This window comes from Tachysurus fulvidraco, chromosome 20 (genome assembly GCF_022655615.1).
Source record: "Tachysurus fulvidraco isolate hzauxx_2018 chromosome 20, HZAU_PFXX_2.0, whole genome shotgun sequence".
NCBI classification, from domain to species: domain Eukaryota; kingdom Metazoa; phylum Chordata; class Actinopteri; order Siluriformes; family Bagridae; genus Tachysurus; species Tachysurus fulvidraco.
The window spans coordinates 9,520,844-9,540,244 of record NC_062537.1 but is presented as its reverse complement, the minus strand read 5'-3'; the positions used below and the strand labels follow the sequence as shown (position 1 = coordinate 9,540,244).

The 19,401-nt window shown below is 37.5% G+C and overlaps 1 protein-coding gene across 1 annotated transcript in view; it reads right to left on the bottom strand.

Annotated features, from left to right (window-relative positions):
* The window catches only part of kcnj6 (potassium inwardly rectifying channel subfamily J member 6), a 53,167-nt gene extending 34,610 nt beyond the window's left edge, over nt 1-18,557 (bottom strand). Inside the window, exon 1 of the mRNA XM_027148731.2 lies at nt 18,351-18,557. The gene's annotated coding sequence lies outside the window, so the exon portion shown is untranslated. The remainder of the gene's footprint in view (nt 1-18,350) is intronic.
* Nucleotides 18,558-19,401: the final 844 nt, after the last annotated feature.

Genomic DNA, 19,401 nt, shown 5'->3' with positions numbered 1-19,401 from the left:
TCATCTGGGATCTACCTATTATAACAGTGTAGTTGGACTGCTAAGAATTTAACATGCTTACCTTGTTAGTTGGCTAGCATGGCTCATTTAAATTGCTGAACTACCTAGCACATGTTAAATCTACCACAAGAAACTAGGTAGCTACCTGAAGACAGCTAAGTCATGCCCTTACTTAGGAGTTGCTTAAAATTGACATAGCTATCTTAGTTCTTCTAATAATCGTAATTGTAACTGTAAAAAAAGTAAAAACTTAGCTCTGTGTTGTTTTATGTAGCTTTATGTTGTTTTATGTAGCTCCGTGTTGATTTATGTAGCTCTATGTTGTTTTATGTGGCTCTATGTTGTTTTATGTAGCTCTGTGTTGATTTATTTAGCTCTATGTTGTTTTATGTAGCTCTGTGTTGTTTTATGTGGCTCTATGTTGTTTTATGTAGCTCTGTGTTGTTTTATTTAGCTCTATGTTGTTTTATGTAGCTCTGTGTTGATTTATTTAGCTCTATGTTGTTTTATGTAGCTCTGTGTTGTTTTATTTAGCTCTATGTTGTTTTATGTAGCTCTGTGTTGATTTATGTAGCTCTGTGTTGTTTTATGTAGCTCTGTGTTGATTTATGTAGCTCTGTGTTGTTTTATGTAGCTCTGTGTTGGTTTATGTAGCTCTATGTTGTTTTATGTAGCTCTGTGTTGGTTTATGTAGCTCTATGTTGTTTTATGTTTTATGTAGCTCTGTGTTGTTTATGTAGCTCTGTGTTAGTTTATGTAGCACCATGGTCCTGGAGAAATGCTGTTTGACATTTCTCTATGTACTGCATCATCTATATATGGTTACAATGACAATATGCCTTGATTATGCCCACAAACAAAAACTTAGATTTTTCTTGAGTATGTATTTAGAGTTTCTATGAGACGTGTCTACATGTCTGACCATTTCAGGATAGACCATTGCGTTATGAACAACTGAAAAGCCAGCCAAAGGTCTACTAGTATTACGCCATTTGAAATTTAGCTGAATAGAATTCCCTGCCTTTTAGTGGTAATCCGTAGTAATAAGCGGATAATACTTTAAGTGGATAGTAATTCCCATCAGATTCCTAGATAATATTTGTGACAGATTCTTCAGTCAGTAGCATGAGGTTGTGGCTACTCAGGTTTTTTCATCCAAGTTGTGTGCATTTCGTTTTGTTCACAGACACTAAAGGGTTAAGAATCTCATTACATACACAGTGAAATGTGTATGTATATATACACACGTGGACAAAATTGTTGGTACCCCTCGGTCAGTGAAAGAAAAACTCATAATGGTCACAGAAAAAACTTTAATCTGACAAAAGTAATAATAAATAAAAATTCTATGAATGTTAACCAATGAAAGTCAGACATTGCTTTTCAGCCATGCTTCAACGGAATTATTTTAAAAAATAAACTCATGGAACAGGACTAGACAAAAATGATGGTACCCCTAACTTAATATTTTGTTGCACAACCTTTTGAGGCAATCACTGCAATCAGACAATTCCTGTAACTGTCAGTAACATTACTTTTGTCAGATTAAAGTTTTTTCTGTGACCATTATGAGTTTTTCTTTCATTGACCGAAGGGTACCAACAATTTTGTTCATACATACACGTGGAAGTTTTTGAAAGAAAAACTTCAACGGAGTTATTTTAAAAAAATAAACTTATGGAACAGGCCTAGATGATGGTACCCCTAACACCATATATATATATATATATATATATATATATATATATATATATATATATATATATATATATATATATATATATATAGTATTCATTTCAGTGAGAAAACTGTCACTGCAGTAGTAATGCCATATTCCATAAAGAAATTATTGAATCATAAAATGTAAGAGCCGATCGAGTTGAAATGCAAATGCAGGTCAGGAAAATTTTAGGAAGATATATGAAACCTTTCAACAAGAGGAAGCCTGCCAAAATGACAGATTGCATGTGTTTGGGTGCAATCCAGCACCTGGGGCCTCATTCATTTATCTGCCAAAGGGTCTGGTGTTACTTACAAAAAATCACATTGTGTATGATCTGCCATGCTCATTTAATATTCAATAAGAGACGGAAAAACGCCAACTACTTCTACTTAATGTAAACTTAATGCTTGAGTATGTTGAATGCACTCTGTAACACTGCTTTATAAAAGTCTTCTGTTACACTGCTTTATAACAGCACTCTGTAACACTGCTTTATCAAAGTCTTCTGTTACACTGCTTTATAACAGCACTCTGTAACACTGCTTTATCAAAGTCTTCTGTTACACTGCTTTATAACAGCACTCTGTAACACTTCTTTATAACAGCACTCTGTTACACTGCTTTATAACAGCACTCTGTTAGACTGCCTTATAACAGTCTTCCGTTACTCTGCTTTATAACAGTATTCTGTTACACTGCTTTATAACAGAACTCTGTAACACTGCTTTATAACAGTCTTCTATTACACTGCTTTATACCATCACTATGTAACTATGCTTCTTAACAGTACTCTATACCAATGTTTATAACAACACTCTGTACCACTGCTTTGTAACAGAACTCTGTTACAGTATTTACAGCATACTGGTACAAATCAGTGTTATAGTGGTTGGTACAGTATTACTGAATTGTAATAATTCTCTTTTAATTATTGTCTTTATCACATCCCTACAACATGTTTGACTGCCTCAGCTTGTATATCAGGGCAGTTTTCCTGAAGAGAGGACATAGAAAGCAGATGCCAGACAACTGACGGATCTGAAGCTGTGTGCAAGTGACAATTTAACATATTTGAATGATTACTTCAAATGTTTTCAATTTTCTCCATCTTTCCATGGATGAGATGATTATATAACACCTGGAAAACAAGCTGAACAGGTCATGAGCAAGGAAAGAAAGCCACACAAACACATGCTGCACTCAAAAGGCCTTTTCCTAACATTTTATTTCAAAGAACTGCCGTGTTTATTCAGATTTGGACAATATGCTTTGTCTTGGCCGCTTAGTCACTGTGCTGTCCAAAGGGACGGCACAAATGAGAAAAAAATTACTAATATTCATGAAGCCACTGAAAAGGTGCGGCCAGATGCAGTGAGGAGAGTGAATGAGCACATTTCCATAGCTGTTGTCTATGCAGAAACAGAGGAACAGCTACAACTAGCACCCTGAACACATGCTGTAATTGCATTACACATGCAGTCGCTCTTCTCACACTCATAGGCACACTCATACAAACAAATAAAACAGTACAAATGTTCTTCATTCCAGAAGCTCCTGGCCTCTATTGTGTTTATACTGAATTCAGTTATTTCTCTGACCTTCTCTGTTAACCAGAACAGTCCCTTCAATTTACATACTGTATTACGTCAGAGCTGTTGTTCTGCCAGCGTGGACATCAGCAAGGTATAGAAATGTATTCATCAAAAGTAGGATAGAAATCACTTACAGTACTGTGCGTTTTTTTTCTTTAGAATTTCACATTCAATTTCTTGCCCAGATGGTTGATATGTTCCCAGGTAAAGTACTGCCACTTTCAGTGAACCTTTTTGAAGGCTTAAGCTGATTGATGATGGTATTGGGGATTGCAGATAAATTCACTCTGGCAATTCACATTGGCTATTTACATTTAAATGGAAGTAACCAGTCTGCAGATTTGAAGGTGTCCCTGCTCTGATCTAAATTCCTGCTTATTGCAGGATTTTCAGTTGAAAATATCTGGTATGCTATGGAGTCAATTATGCAGCAAAAGCATTAAATAAACATGAGAGCCACAAGGAAGATATTCAATATTTTCAAAATTGACAAATCCAAAATTGTAAATATATTGTAAATAAATATTAAATAATTTTTTTTTTGCTTTAGCGGTTGCTTTGAAATATAGAAACAATTCCTTTTGTACACATATATTATTGTTTTGCTTTTTTTTGCAATTCATATTTGCAAGATTGTGGTATAATAAAAACTAATAGGCTAATAAATAAATAAATAAATAAATAAATAAACTACTACTACTACTACTACTACTACTACTACTACTACTACTACTACTACTACTACTAATAATAATAATAATAATACCTCTCAGATCCAGGGCCAATGTGTATTCCCATCTTGTGCCCAATGTTCAGTATAAGCACTTAAACAAGCACATGAATAAGCACATACCCCTTGGGTAAACATTATAACCCCCAACTTGATGATACTATATATAATTGCTAGAAGGTGCGATTGGATGATGGTATATTTCACAAAACATCCCATCTACTTTTCAGGTTACTGCTAATTAAAAATATATTCATAAGTAAATAAGAGTAAAAAAAGAGTAATTTGATTGCCAGCTAGTTTCTCTTCAGTTATATAATTGGCTGGAGTGAAATGGCATACTTGAAATATCATCCCCCACGTGTAAGGCTGCTGCCAGCTTCACTGCTGCAGTGAATCAGAAATCACAGTGGGCCACAGAACAGCAAAAACTACACTCCCTTACAGAGGTATATAGAGGTATGTGTGAGAACAGTCAGCAAAACAGGAAAGGTAGGGGAGATATGATAGAGATATACTCCAGATATAAATTGGATAGATTAGATTTATCTTGTAAATAAATGCTATTACACTATACCTACACTCTTTAAAAAAATAGCACCCTGAGCTTTCTCTCTTGAACAATCTAAGAAGATTCTATGTCTTCACTACAACAGGAGGCTGCAGAGCGAAATCTGATCAAAAACCATTAACTTGGCTCTTCTCTGTTGAGGCACAGACATTGTCATCCTGAGCAGAATGTAAAATAAAGTTTTGTGTAATGTAAAACACTGCCTTGATATATTTTGGTCCTGTGTTTCATACAAAACTTTTTTTTATCAGTCTAAACAGATTTATGATTTATGATCAAATCGAGTGCTGCCATATGACAATTTTATCACACTTTTGTTTTGGTCAGAAACATATAATAGGAAAGTTGGGCCAAGTTCATATTGTAGCTTGTTGGATCGAATTGTTTTATTTGATCTCAGAAGAGATCTCTACGTATGACTACGTATGACTACGTACTACGTATGACTGTCTGTTTAGATATTATGGACTCTTCCTGTCAGGTGTGACCATCAAAACTGTCCATAAGTATGTTCCAATCAAAACATATCTGATAGAAAATGTACCAATGTAATATAATACATATGTATAGTATGTACATATGTATTATATTACATATGTACATACTATACATATGTATTATATGTGTATAGTATGTACAAAAACTAACCTCTGTAGGTGCGCATGCTTGTTCTCACTAGAAATGATAAATTTAAAAACAGTACCAAAACATAAAACTCTGCATTTTAATCTGAGGTTCTTTATATAGTTTGAACATTATCTTTAACTAAATTCTGGTGATTTGGGTTAAAGATTCAAACAGTGAAACAGGTTTTTGGCTTTTTGGTCAAATCTGTAAGTTTCCTAGTTCTGGTGCATCCAATACAGCCAATTCCACATGCTGCTAGTGTAACAATAACAACTAAATTTAGCAGACAGATGAATGTTCTCCAATTATCATATTCAAATGTAGTTGCTTCATGGCTGCCTAGCTAATAGGTCTCTGTTGTGGGCTGCTGGGGATCTTCCATGTAATTAATCGAATGTTATGTGTTTGCAAATAAATCTGAGCTTCATAAAAACTACATTTTCATTTCCTATTTGTGTTTGGATGTGCTTGTGTTTAAAGGTAATGACCTATGCTGCACTAAAAAATCCCATCTTATACACTGGTATTCAAGAAAAATCTGGCTTTTACAAAGGTGTGAAATGCATGCACATTTATTTACATTTATAGCATTTGGTAGATGCCCTTATCCAAAGTGACTTACAACAGGGCTTTTGAAATATCTATGAATGAAGTAATTGATAATTACAAATGATTTGCAAAATCTGAATGGGAAAGCTAAAAAAAAAGTCACCAATTTTCAATACAACCCTATGATTTTACATTTGTTTGAAAAATTACTCATGCTTTTCAACCAATCATGTGATTTATTTAAGCAAATATGGGAATTTTAGTTTGTTATTTTCAATCTAGCTATTTTTGGCTAATAGTTAATGGTTGGGTTTTGTTAGCTAATTAATACGAATTAATATGAATTATGTTTCCAAAGCCTTCCATGTATATCCATTACATTTTTCTTCCAAACAATAAATACATATACAAATCCTTAGCACTTTGATTATGTTTATTATTTATCATTAATCATTATTATTAATGTGCCAGAGCAGCCATTTAGATGATACTATAAGGACACAGATTTAATACAAGCACACATCTAACTGTAGATCCCACCACCAGATCAATAAAAGCTTTGTTTGAATACAACAGGGAAAAAGCTCTTGAATGTAAACCATTGTTCTTTACTTTTACAATTAAATTGGATCAATAAACATATGGTCCCATATATTGATTTGGTTCAAAACCACTCTTAGTTGTAGCCTGTCAGTTTTGGGCCACATTCTCTCTAGATCCTTTTTTTGCACAGACTTGACAAGAGAGAGCAAGAAGTCTAGTACCACTGTGCAGATTGCGGTACAGTGAGAACTGCATTATGTGATCAGATTCTTGGTGTTTTCAAACACTCTTGGAACAAATAGGGTTGTTCTGTTTGTATTGTCTGACTGAAGAAGGACTGTATTTTGGACAGACTGTAGTTTTATTCTGCCTATGCGTGTACAGTATGTGGTGCTCATTGTGACGAAAATTATGTCAGCCATCATAGTGTTGTGTAACTGCTGGTATCAGGGTTTGAATGCAGTCCAGAGAGTTTTATTGAGGCCCATTATTTTGCCTTAATGATGGGCACTGGGAGCATGGCAGCTTGTTGAATGGGTCAGCGATTTCATGAACAATTTCCTCCAAACTCTTTAAACAAAACTTGCAAATAGATATATTTACATTACAGATACCAACATCTAGCCACTACACACTGCAACACACTGCAGCTCTCAGACTCATAGCCATAACCTCACTGCTGCTCTCAGACTCATAGCCATAACCTCACTGCAGCTCTCAGACTCATAGCCATAACGTCACTGCTGCTCTCAGACTCATAGCCATAACCACACTGCAGCTCTCAGACTCATAGCCATAACCACACTGTAGTTCTCAGACTCATAGCCATAACCTCACTGCTGCTCTCAGACTCATAGCCATAACGTCACTGCTGCTCTCAGACTCATAGCCATAACCTCACTGTAGTTCTCAGACTCATAGCCATAACCACACTGCAGCTCTCAGACTCATAGCCATAACGTCACTGTGGCTCTCAGACTCATAGCCATAACCTCACTGCAGCTCTCAGACTCATAGCCATAACGTCACTGTGGCTCTCAGACTCATAGCCATAACCTCACTGCAGCTCTCAGACTCATAGCCATAACCACACTGTAGTTCTCAGACTCATAGCCATAACGTCACTGTGGCTCTCAGACTCATAGCCATAACGTCACTGCAGCTCTCAGACTCATAGCCATAACCTCACTGCAGCTCTCAGACTCATAGCCATAACCACACTGTAGTTCTCAGACTCATAGCCATAACGTCACTGCAGCTCTCAGACTCATAGCCATAACCTCACTGCAGCTCTCAGACTCATAGCCATAACGTCACTGCAGCTCTCAGACTCATAGCCATAACCACACTGTAGTTCTCCAACCTAAAACGACTGCCTCACTGCAATTCCCTAATGTGTAGCATAACCTTACTACAACGTTCAAATGCAAGACTATTCCCACAGCGCATTTCTAATACCAGTGAAAATGACTACAGTGAAACTACAAAGAGTCTTTCCTACAGAGTTATATATGATTATTGGAAATTCAGATTACAAAAAGCAGTAGAAAATCTGGCTTCTTTTAGTATAAATAAGGCCATGTACATTCAGGGAAAGAACAAATAAACCAGGCTCATAATTGAATATATTATCAAACGCAGTCTTGGCCAATCACAACAAATATTTGAGGTCAAAGGTACATACACATATGCCATTGTTGCCTTGGAAACACTGACTTGCCTCTGCAAATCACATGCTAGTTCTGCACACGCTGAACTGATATCTAATATATTTTTATACTGCCATTTATCTTTTATACACTTCACTGTTTTAAGAGAACAGTGCTCTAAAAGAAACATTAAAAACCTTTGAAAACCAGGTATAGAAAGACAACCCAAACGTAACCATTCAACACCTATTAATTATCAAGATCACATTTTCACCTTTCACTTACTTGCAAGTAAAAAGAGAAAGGAGAATAAATTCACATTATTAATATCTCCTAATTCCTGTTATCCCCATGGATACCGTCTCTGACACTATTCAGTCAATTTGTCATCTGGGGTAGTTTGATCTCCTTGAGAAAAACACAGTAAAAGGGTTTACCAAGCTTACCTTCCAGCCCAGTCTGTCCCTTACTATAAATCATACATCTTCCTTATTACGATGGTGATTCTCCCTTTTAAATATGCAATACCATTATAGTAAGAAGATCTATGGTTTATGTTGATTGTCTTTTATGAGAAGGTAAGCTACTATAGTATGTGCTCTCTCACTGACAAAGACAGTAATGACAAGGGACAGAAGAGAATTCATTTCCAGTTATTTCCAGTAATGTTTAGTGTAACTCCTGTGCCTTGAAACAGACGGAAACCAAATCATGCATTCTACCTCAGTCTATGGTCTATGCCGGCTTTACACCAGAACAGACATAGCATGTCAACAATTCCTTTTACGTGCTGTTCTCACATGAATCTGTGTTTTCATGCACTGATTAACTAAGTATAATGTGCAAATATCTGTACTGACCAACAGTTAAAAACATTTGTGTACATATTTGTGTGTGAAAATTATGCGAATTCAGTGACAGGTTACGCAGTTGCTTAAGTCAGTTTTCTGGGCACCCCATTCAAATTACGCAAATCATCTGTGTGTAATTCACACCTCTGAGATTGCCAGATTTCTCTTGTGTCCATAATAGAGTTTTCAGTAGTGTCTAGACCAGAGCTTGAGAACACAAACACTTGCCTTTAAATGAGAAAAATCAGGGAGAGAAAATAGTGGAAGATTGCTTTTTTGTTTGCTGTAAACTTTAATAGTCCTGGTTGTAATCACACATCAATCACTGCAAATTTGGTTAATTTTAACATTGTGGCTTCCAACCTCATTAATCTGTAATTTGTAAAATAAAACCTGATCTATCAAATTCTATTATTTTGATTTTTTGTGGTGGCAAACAATTACACGTGTGAACAATTTAATGAAGCCAAGAGATACTTACTTAAGGTCTTATAATCATAATGTTTACACAGAATGTAGCCATTTTCATAATGCTTACAGTATAAATCAGTCTTATAAATTCTGCATTATTAAGTTAAAATATTGCCAGAGGTTTTGGCTTAATTCAGTTCTTTCTCCTGAAAGGAAAACATTCCCATTGTTTGAAGCATCACGGCACAAAATATTCACCCTTAGAATAAGCAGTGTGTGTGATTAAGATGCGGTCTCCTGTAATGTCCTACATTTTCATTGACTTTAAGCGGACAATATTACTAAATAATTAGTACTGTCTTATTCATGTACTGAATATTGGCCTCACATGGAATTCCGACTTTTTTTAATTACATTTACAGATAATACAGGCATTTGAGATATTGTGATTTTATTAAACTGCTTAAAAATGGAACTGGACTTAATACCGCTCCTTACTCAAGCTGATATACCACAACGAAAAGGCGCTTAAGTCCAAGGTCAGAACTGTGCATAACTGGGAGATGCCTCTGCTTTCGGTAAACTCTGCTCTGTGAGAGCAAATCCCATTGAAGTCTCTGAATAGCGCAAAAGTCCATCGTTATCTCTGAGGTCTGATGAATACCTATGTGTGCAATTTTGATGTTAAATCATCACTTTGTGAGCTTAACTCAACTGCCTTTAAAGCCCAATTTCTCTGCATTAAAACTGTCAAACACAAACAACTGCCACCAACAGGAATAAAGTGTAATTGCAGTGGAAAAGTGATACTTCATTACATAACCTCACAAAACATCTGAAGCGTTTTCTCCTCCTTATCCATTTCTTAAATCTTTTGGGTAAAATATGTATGATTTATAGTTCAAGTATTTACATCGATCAAATCCTGTATATTTTTATTTTGAAGCATAATGAATTCTGGTTCAGATCCTGGTAAATGGGATTTAAATACATACTGTATATTTCCCACTTCAAATCTCAAATATACTAGACATTGCCTCACCCCCTGATTAGACAACACGTAGAGCTTGGACTTGGTTGTACAACACCCACTACCTCAGCCTGATATTGAATTCAATTCAATTCAATTCAAATGTATTTGTATAGCATTATTCCACAATAGTTGAATTGAATTCTAATATAAGGGATGCAAAGATCAGTGTTGTAGTACTCGAGACTCGGACTCGGTCTTGACTCGGACTCAAATGAGCTTGTCTCGAATACAACACTGACTGATCTTTGCATCCCTTATATTAGATTTCTATATTTTTCATTTTCTACCTGAATAGAAGTTAATTCTAGTGTTTTTCTGTAAATTCTGTTTTTATATTAAGGACATACACAAAACGATATTTTATAATGTGTATGGTCGTATTTTTGAGTATTTATCTGAACAATATTTACAAGGGACTTCATAAGATCAATACACTAACATGAAGTGGTACCTCTAATGGATCATTTTCAATAATTGTGTTATGCAAAAAAGAAAATACCAAAAGAAGATATAACTACTGCTGTTTTTCATGATTAAACAGACCTTAAAAAATATACTTTATGGTCAAAAGCTGACCAGCTCTCTGTGGTCCTTGAACATCTCATTCTGCTTTGCTGTTAAAATAAATAACCTCCACTCTTTTGGGAAGGCTTTCCACTAGATTTTTTTGGTGCAGTTTTTAACCAATACGAGCAAAAAGGATTTAGGCACTGGTTTGGGCTGAGGAACCCTGGGGTGTAAGTTTCAGTTTCCAGTTTATACCAAAGGAGTTCAGTGGGGTTAATCAGGGCTCTGTACAGGACACTCCACTGCAAAACCATGTCTTCATGGAGTTCAAGCAAAGCCTTGCACAGAGACATTGTCATGCTGGAACATGTTTGGGATTCTTAGATCCAGTAAAGGAAAATAATAATGCTATAGCACGCAATGGCATTCTGTACTTTGTGTGCTTCCAAATGTGTGGCAACAGTTTGGGAAGTATAATACATGGACTATATAGTGCATAAGGCCTTTACTTTACTAAACCTTTACTAAATATTCACAAAGCATACTTTCCATTAGGAGATTTTTTTTATCTATCACTAGAATACAAAGACTCTAATTTAAAATAATTATATATGACCGAACTTCTATGATGTTCTTTCTCCTCAGGTGGTCATTGTACTTCTGCTCATGTGCTATGGAAATTGCCTTTAAGCAAGATGTGTTCAATGCTTCAGTGATAAAGCCTGCTGTTTTACTTTTTCCATTAGTGAAGGAAATTATGTTGCTAAATAATATACACTACATACATGGCCAAAGCTTTGTATACACTTGACCATCAAACCCATACAGTATGTGGTTCTTCCCCAAACTATTGCCACTAAGGTGGAAGCACACATTTGTATCTAATGTATTTGTATGTTATAGTATTACAGTTCACGTACCCGTCACATCTTAGTTTTGGAAATAAAAGGCAAAAAAAATGTTCTAGCATGAAAATGCCCCTGTCCAAAAAACAAGGTTTGCCAAGGAGTGTAAGAACTCACGTGGCCTGTGCAGAAGCCTGATCTCATCCCCACTGAACACTTTTTAGATGAACTGGAATGTAATTTTTTATTGATGAATACACAAATCCTCAAGCCACATTCCCAACTCTAGTGAAAAGCCTTTCTAGAATAGAGGACTTATTACATTATACAGCATTATTACAGAGAATAGGGGAGAGAAAAAATCTGCAATGGGATGTTTAAAAAGCACATGTAGGTGTAATGGTCAAGTGTCTACAATACAAGCCATATAGTATACGCTTATATAAAAAATGGTTTGATAAACAATAATAAGAATGCCGTCTTTTAATTATTGGAGCCTTATCCTACATTACAGTCCTCACACCCACAAACCCTGAGCCATTCTCAACCATACTGTACATCTCTACTACATCATTACATCTCCATTATCCATAGCCTATAGCTTCGAACTGCAATGTTTGACATCTTCAGTCAGCACTCTTGTGTGTGTGTGTGTGTGTGTGTGTGTGTGTGTGTGTGTGTGTGTGTGTGTCTTAATTATCTCACATGTTATTATCTGTTTAATCTACACTTCTAATCAATAGAACATGACAGCTTTGTTTTCTTTTGCCTTGAAGAGCCTTTAATTCAGGCCTTCAGGAACTGAGATAGTGTTCAAAGAATGGTTCAATCATAAAACCGGTTGCATCTATATTAACAATGTGCCACAGTCAGGATCTTCTATCTGATCTCGGAAAAAGCTTAATCTGTTTCTGTATGCACATTCAATATACACACAGGGGGGTTCCGGCTGTAACAGTCCGGTAGCTGATCGCCAAATTGTAATGGTGAGATTTTTTGTTATGTTGAGTTCTTTATCTTGTCTTGTTGTGGGGTTTATTCACAGATCCTTACTCCTCCTGCTGGGAAATGACCAGGTTAATATTCCGCATTAGGCACATGCTGGTCATATCGGCTGCTCCCATCTATATTACAATCTCCACTGCTTGATTCATGTGGTCCTACTGACTGAGACAGCTGTGCACACAACAGCAGTGAGCTATGACAACCAGCAAGAAAAGAAAATGCATAAATATGTCTATGTTTACATTTAGTCACGTGTCTTGTCTTCGACTTACAAAAATGAGCAAACAGTAGAAGGCAAAGTGATTACAAAGTAAATAGTAGAATATCAAATTCATGAAGATGTTACACATAATGTAAATGAGACTCCACAAACACAATTTACAGAAGTTAAAGATATAATCACTGTTAAATCGATATTAGATTGCAAGTAAGCAATTATTATCTGCTATTGTCAGCTTTCTCATTTTCATGTTATTTAAAACTAGGTAAGTCTTCAGGTAGGTAGCTTTGCATGGGAAGGTCAAGGGGACATGAACCATATTAACATGAATGTTGTCCGGCTTAAAGTTTTTTCACTTTACCAGCACACATGCACATGCTCTATTAAATGCTCATGCTCGATTTGTGAAGATTTGTGTATGTGTTCATGCTTGTGTACAGTATATACACTGTACATATAGTGTATGTTTGTGTATAGCTATATGCATTGCTTACTGTCTTTGGGTTAGAGATGTATTTAGCTTTACAGTAGAGAAGCCGAGAAGAGACTGGCAGATTGTTTTGTCTGGCACCTTTGCATGAATTGTAAGAATTTCTCCTTTCCAGTAGTGAGACACTTCAACAGTGATGGACATAACATTAATGACATATCAGTTTGCATCGCTATGTGTTGTACCAGGAGCAAGGATGCGAGGAAATGTAAGGAGAAGAGCTCATCTACACTCTAGGATCTTAAGAGCCCCACTGAATGAACATCATTTTAGGGAGCAGCACATATTCTCTCACTAACACACCTGTGCGTACAGACACAGACAAACACCTGCTCCTGTGTGCAACAGGTACTACTTATAAGGACGTATGTGTGTGTGTGAGTGTGTGTGGTTTCACCTGTTTTAGTGTTAATTCCTTTTCCCCTCCCCAGCTGAGAGAGTGCAGAGGGGAGCCTCTCTGCACAGTGTGCACTAATCACAAACTGAGAGACTCTCAGACAAGAAACATCAGCCATTTAATCAGAACTATCAACCTAAACATGAGTCATCACTGCTTTAAACACCTTCACTCTTCTTTATCCATCAGGTACTAAAAAACAGGTTTGAAAAAAAGGCCATAATTCAGGCTCCGCTCACTATCCAGATCTGCCTGAGTCAGCAGAAACAGATTGGAAATGTCGAGCGAGCGGCCACATGGAGCTGAAAACACTGCCAAATAGGCTTTCATCACGAAACAACATGCACATCACAGAGGTCAGGAGCGTGTGGAGAGACATGACGACAATGCATTCATTACATGTGCAGATCTGTCACGGCTCACTTCCTTCATGTGAGTAATAACACGCTAACATGCAACAGGTCTTAAGTGTGGTCAGCTAAACAAAAAGAATGTGGAGCTGTGGAGTCATCATTTTGACAGGTTGTAGATTATTCCGTAATGTTCCTTTTTATCATCTCAATGTAGTCTTTCTGTACTGTATTAGCATATCAGCCTCATTCTCTCTCTCTCTCTCTCTCTCTCTCTCTCTCTCTCTCTCTCTCTCTCTCTCTCTCTCTCTCTCTCTCTCTCTCTCTCTCTCTCTCTCTCTCTCTCTCTCTCTCTCTCTCTCTCTCTCTCTCGCTCTCTTTCAGTAGGTTACTGTGTGGTTGCTGTGTTAAATATTGATTATGAAACCATTCTTAGTGTCTCTGTGGTATTCTGGTTGAGGGTTCAGCAGCTTTAGGAGCGGGTGCAGGAATCTGTGTTTCACAGAACATCACACTAACAACAGCAGTTGTTTTCACAATAAGCACAGGGATCTTGTTACTTTATGTTGTTGCAAGCCCACTTTATTAAATATAACACTAGATTAACAGAATCGTGTAATCCACAACCCTGTGCTGACACACACGGCAAGTGGTGATGGTCTACTATTTCATACGCACAAGTATGTAACAGGACAACAGTAATTTCTACCTGTAAAGTAGACACCTATCTTTAGAGAACTTGGCAAGTTTGATAGTCCCACATGTTTTCCCTGCGTCTCGTTTACTGGACGGAAAATTCTCTCCTTCACTGGGGAACGCAATCCAGGCAGCCATCATCTCCATGGCAACACCCAGCTCAGCACGCAAAGCGGCAGATGCACAGTGTGCAGTGTGAAGTGGCGCTTTACGGCCGTAGGCTCTCCTTAATGGCTATAGTGATCCAGAACAAACAGTGTTAGTACAACAACGTTGCGTTTAGATTCCAGTTAACTCAAATATGAGGTGTATTTATATTACCTGTTTTGAGTATGGTCTTACATTTTTGATCTGACAGTTTTTTTTTTTACATTTTCTCATGAACTTTTATCATGAACCACTGACAGAAGTCTAACAGGCGCTTCATACAAAATGTAAAGCCATTTAATTCTTTCTAGCTGCTGCTCACATACCATCATGTGGCAGCTGATTGCACTCAGAGGATTGCCATTAAATGCCATCATTATATAAATGAGGAGACACCTGTGATTGGCTAGATTAGATTCAAGCAATTCCACATTGAACCAAGACTGATCCATGAGTGGAAAAGACATGGCAATACTCTCTCCAATAGCAGTCAGACTGACACTAGCCTATAGATCAAGCTAGTGTTTGGGAATTGGTTACCAAATGTGATAGACCCCAATTTTGGGAATGTGATAACTAAGTGTTGGACTATTGATTGGAAGGTAGTGAGTTCAAGTCCCAGGTCAACCAAACTGCTTATGCTGGGCCTCTGAGCAAGGCCCTTAAACCTCATTTGTGTAAAATGAGATAAAATGTAGGTCTCTCTGGATATGGGTGTCTGCCATAAATGTAAAGAAAATATGGTTAAAAAGTGTTTTTTGTCACGTGTTCTTGTGAAATGAAATAAGATAGATTATATATATACTAAATTGATTTCCCAGACTACATATTACAATGTTACGTAATATTGCAGACTAGCCAAAACTCCTTGCAGATTTAAGACATTTTTCCACTAAACTTTTTGTTTCAGCTTCTTTAAAGCTGTGAACATATATAAACAATGTGTTAATTCAACAGTGCTGGATCTATTCTGCAATTTAAAAGTCTGAACACACTGAAGTCTGAAAACATCATGCTGCAATGTCTTACTTCATAAAATAAAATAATAATCTGTCAACTGTGCATGCTGCTATTATATGTGACTTTTCATTTTAACTCCCATTATAGCTTGTCTCACAAGCACATGAGAGTGATGTTAGCATGGCAGTTCACATTTCTCTTCATTTAATTATGAGTAGGTTATGCCTATGGGAAGCCTTTACTGAAACCAGGGCCTGTGTGCAAATCTCTTAAGATTTGGGCACAGAACTCCAGTAATAATTCATAATGCCTAGAGAAAATCCTAGGAAATTGAATAAATGACATGGGCCCTTAAATGAGAACTGGATGTTCAAAATAGATGATCAAAATGGTGAAGGAAACAGTGCCTTTTATTTTGGTCATTGAGCTTTTTTGTAATGAAAAGGCCAAGAAGAAGTCAGATCAAACAGATAAGCAGACACTTTCACTTTCCTGCAATGTTTAAATACACACTGTAATTATAGGAACAAAATGGGCCATGTGCTCTCCATGGTGCTGAAACTATTTACACTGCATAGAGTACACTGTTATAAATGATGAGCCTGTTGAGGCTTCAACTGCTGCTTACATTTCTAGTATTCAAGTAGTATAGCCTGTATCTGGAGCAAGCAGGGTTGTTATCGTATAATTGACCAAAAGTTTTTTTTTTATGTAAAATGAGCTACAAGATCACAGAATTATTGACCTGGTGATTCTTGATGAGTAAATTTGTGGGATGCATAGAAAAGTTAGATAAGACTATTACTCTTGTGTTAATGGATGATACAGTTCTACATTTTAGGAAGCATACCTCAGGCTGCAACTGCAGGAGTCACACAATAGAGAAACTGAGGAGGAGGATGATCTAAGACAGTCACGTCTGAGATGAATTGAGACACGACCCGCTCAGATTTAAGGCAGAGTGGTTTTGGAGCTCACTGTAATACTGGCTTCTACATCACTTTCTCTGCTGTTCTCTTTGACATAATAGTGATAACTGTGGCACATTTATCTACCTTTGGTGACTGTTGTTGGACTTAATTATAGTCCAATATCTTATTTGATGATATGAAGGGTATGATTTATGTGGAATGCTTCATTCACATTAGTTGTATCTCTATACTCTTTTCTGGTTAGTCAGGCTAAGTTATCTATTTTGGTACTTTAAATCTGAAGACTTTCCTTCGGATGAGTTTGTCCAAAACACTTGATGGATATTGCGTAATAGATTAATTTGCGTTGTTTTTCTTCCTCATCATGCGACAGACTGTAAAGGGCTTAAAAAGTCAACTATCTCTATACGCATCGTCTGTAGTTTCCTTTTCCGTGCACTCGTTTTGTCCCGAACCCGAACCGCGCGCCCTTCACTCTTTTCCAATGAGAGACTGCCGAGTCGCCATGGAGACGGATAGAGCTCGCATCCAGAACACTATGTCTCTCTCTCTCACACACACACACACACACACACACACACACACACACACACACACACACACACACACACACACACACACACACACACACACAACCCAAAACCGTCGCTAAAGCGGTCACATTTTTCACACGTGCCTCATAAACAGGCAAGAAGAGACAACGATGAAAAAAAGAAGTTTAATTGAAAAGCTCACAATTCATCCCATATCCGGATCGTTAAAGGCCACATTGTGCCACTATATGAGCTATTCACACGAGGGCACACAAAACAGACTGTCTAAGTCACAAAAGAAATCGTAACTGCTGAGATAACTAACTATTTTCGTCCCGGCTTTTTTACGCGAAAATGTGCCATCATTTAGACTGCAGGTTAATCGACGAAGCGCCCGAAGCCCACAAACACAATATTTCTCCTAATGAGACGCTAAGAACGATATCGTAAAAAAAAAAAAAAAAAAAAAAACCCTATTAAGTATAAAACGTGCATCTAACAAAAATGGTCTTGCACCCTTTATCTTCCCCCAAGCACTTGGAACTACTAAATTTTTAGACTGTTGCGTCCTTGCACCTTTACACATCACGGGCTCTGTCCGAAGGAGCACAATACCGCACTAAGTAGTACTGTATGTCAAAATAGTACGACACTTCAGGTGCAAGCGCTATTTAATAGGGTAGTGCGCGCTTTTGGAGGTGGCCAATGGCGACTTCTTAGATTACCGGACTGATTTTTTTCATCTCCAGTCGCTTGTGAGACGTGTCAGGCGTTATGTAATACACATCCCCCATTTCTGCTCCTCACAGTCCGCGGAGATAATCCTAGTCAAACGCGAACAGGCTGGAAAATGCGTGGAGTGGGGAGATGGAGATGAAGAGGAAAGAGGAAGAGAGAGAGAGAGAGAGAGAGAGAGAGAGAGAGAGAGAGAGAGAGAGAGAGAGAGAGAGAGAGAGAGAGAGAGAGAGAGGAAGGCGCTCTTTACATACCTGTCTTTAGCAAACGCCGTGCTCACTCATTTTTTTCCACACTCCTCGGTCGGCGTGTTCCCACGGACTCGAGTGGCTCGTAAATAAGGACACGTCGCTAATTTCGCCGTTCCCCCTGCATCTCACCGCAAAATCCATCTCCTCTCATCCCGTCATCTTCTCTTCCACTGATTCGAGAGAGAGAGAGAGAGAGAGAGAGAGAGAGAGAGAGAGAGATGGGGGAGGTATGATCGAGCCAAAGTATGAGAGTGAGAGTGAGGGAAAGGGAGGAGGGAGAGGAGGAGAAGAGGAGGAGGAATACGGGAGTGAGAGAAAGCCTCTGAGTCTGGTCTTTCTGTTTGTGTAATTAAGATGACTGTTCTCATATGATGCACTGAATACCTTATGAAGCTTGTGCATGTTTAACTTTGTTTCAAAATCTGAAGGCGCAGGGTGAAGTGGATGGATTCTGTTCATATGAATTGAGTCACATGGCTCCGAATTTGAGTGTCACATCAACTTGGTATCTTTGTCTAGGTTGATTAAAGTAGAATAGAAGCTTTTATTTTTTGACATATACATTACAGCACAGTGAAATTCCTTCTTTGCATATCCCAACTTTGGAGGTTGGGATCACAACACAGGGTTAAGGGCCTTGCTCAAGCACCCAAAAGCAGAAGCTTGGGAGTGCTTGGGCTTGAACCCTGGTCCTCCAATCAACAACCCAGAGACTTCCCCTTTTGAGCAACCACTGTCCAAGATTTGAAGTAATCATTCAAATATATCTATGACATTTTTACTGTATATCTAGGGGTGCAAGGATGTTTTTAAATCTAGATGTGGCCCAAATGTCCCTACAGTGGCAGTAATATCCGATTGTTTTGGCCTTGTGGGCATATTTTATATTGCTCATCGTATGTAGAGTCACAAGGAGCCTGGAGCCTATCTCATAAGACTCAGTGCACAAGACAGAGGACACCGTGGATCACAGGGAAAACATGCAAACTCTGAACATGCAGGCAGGAATCAAACACCACAGTTAGATTTAAGTGTATGCATAGCATTAATTAGT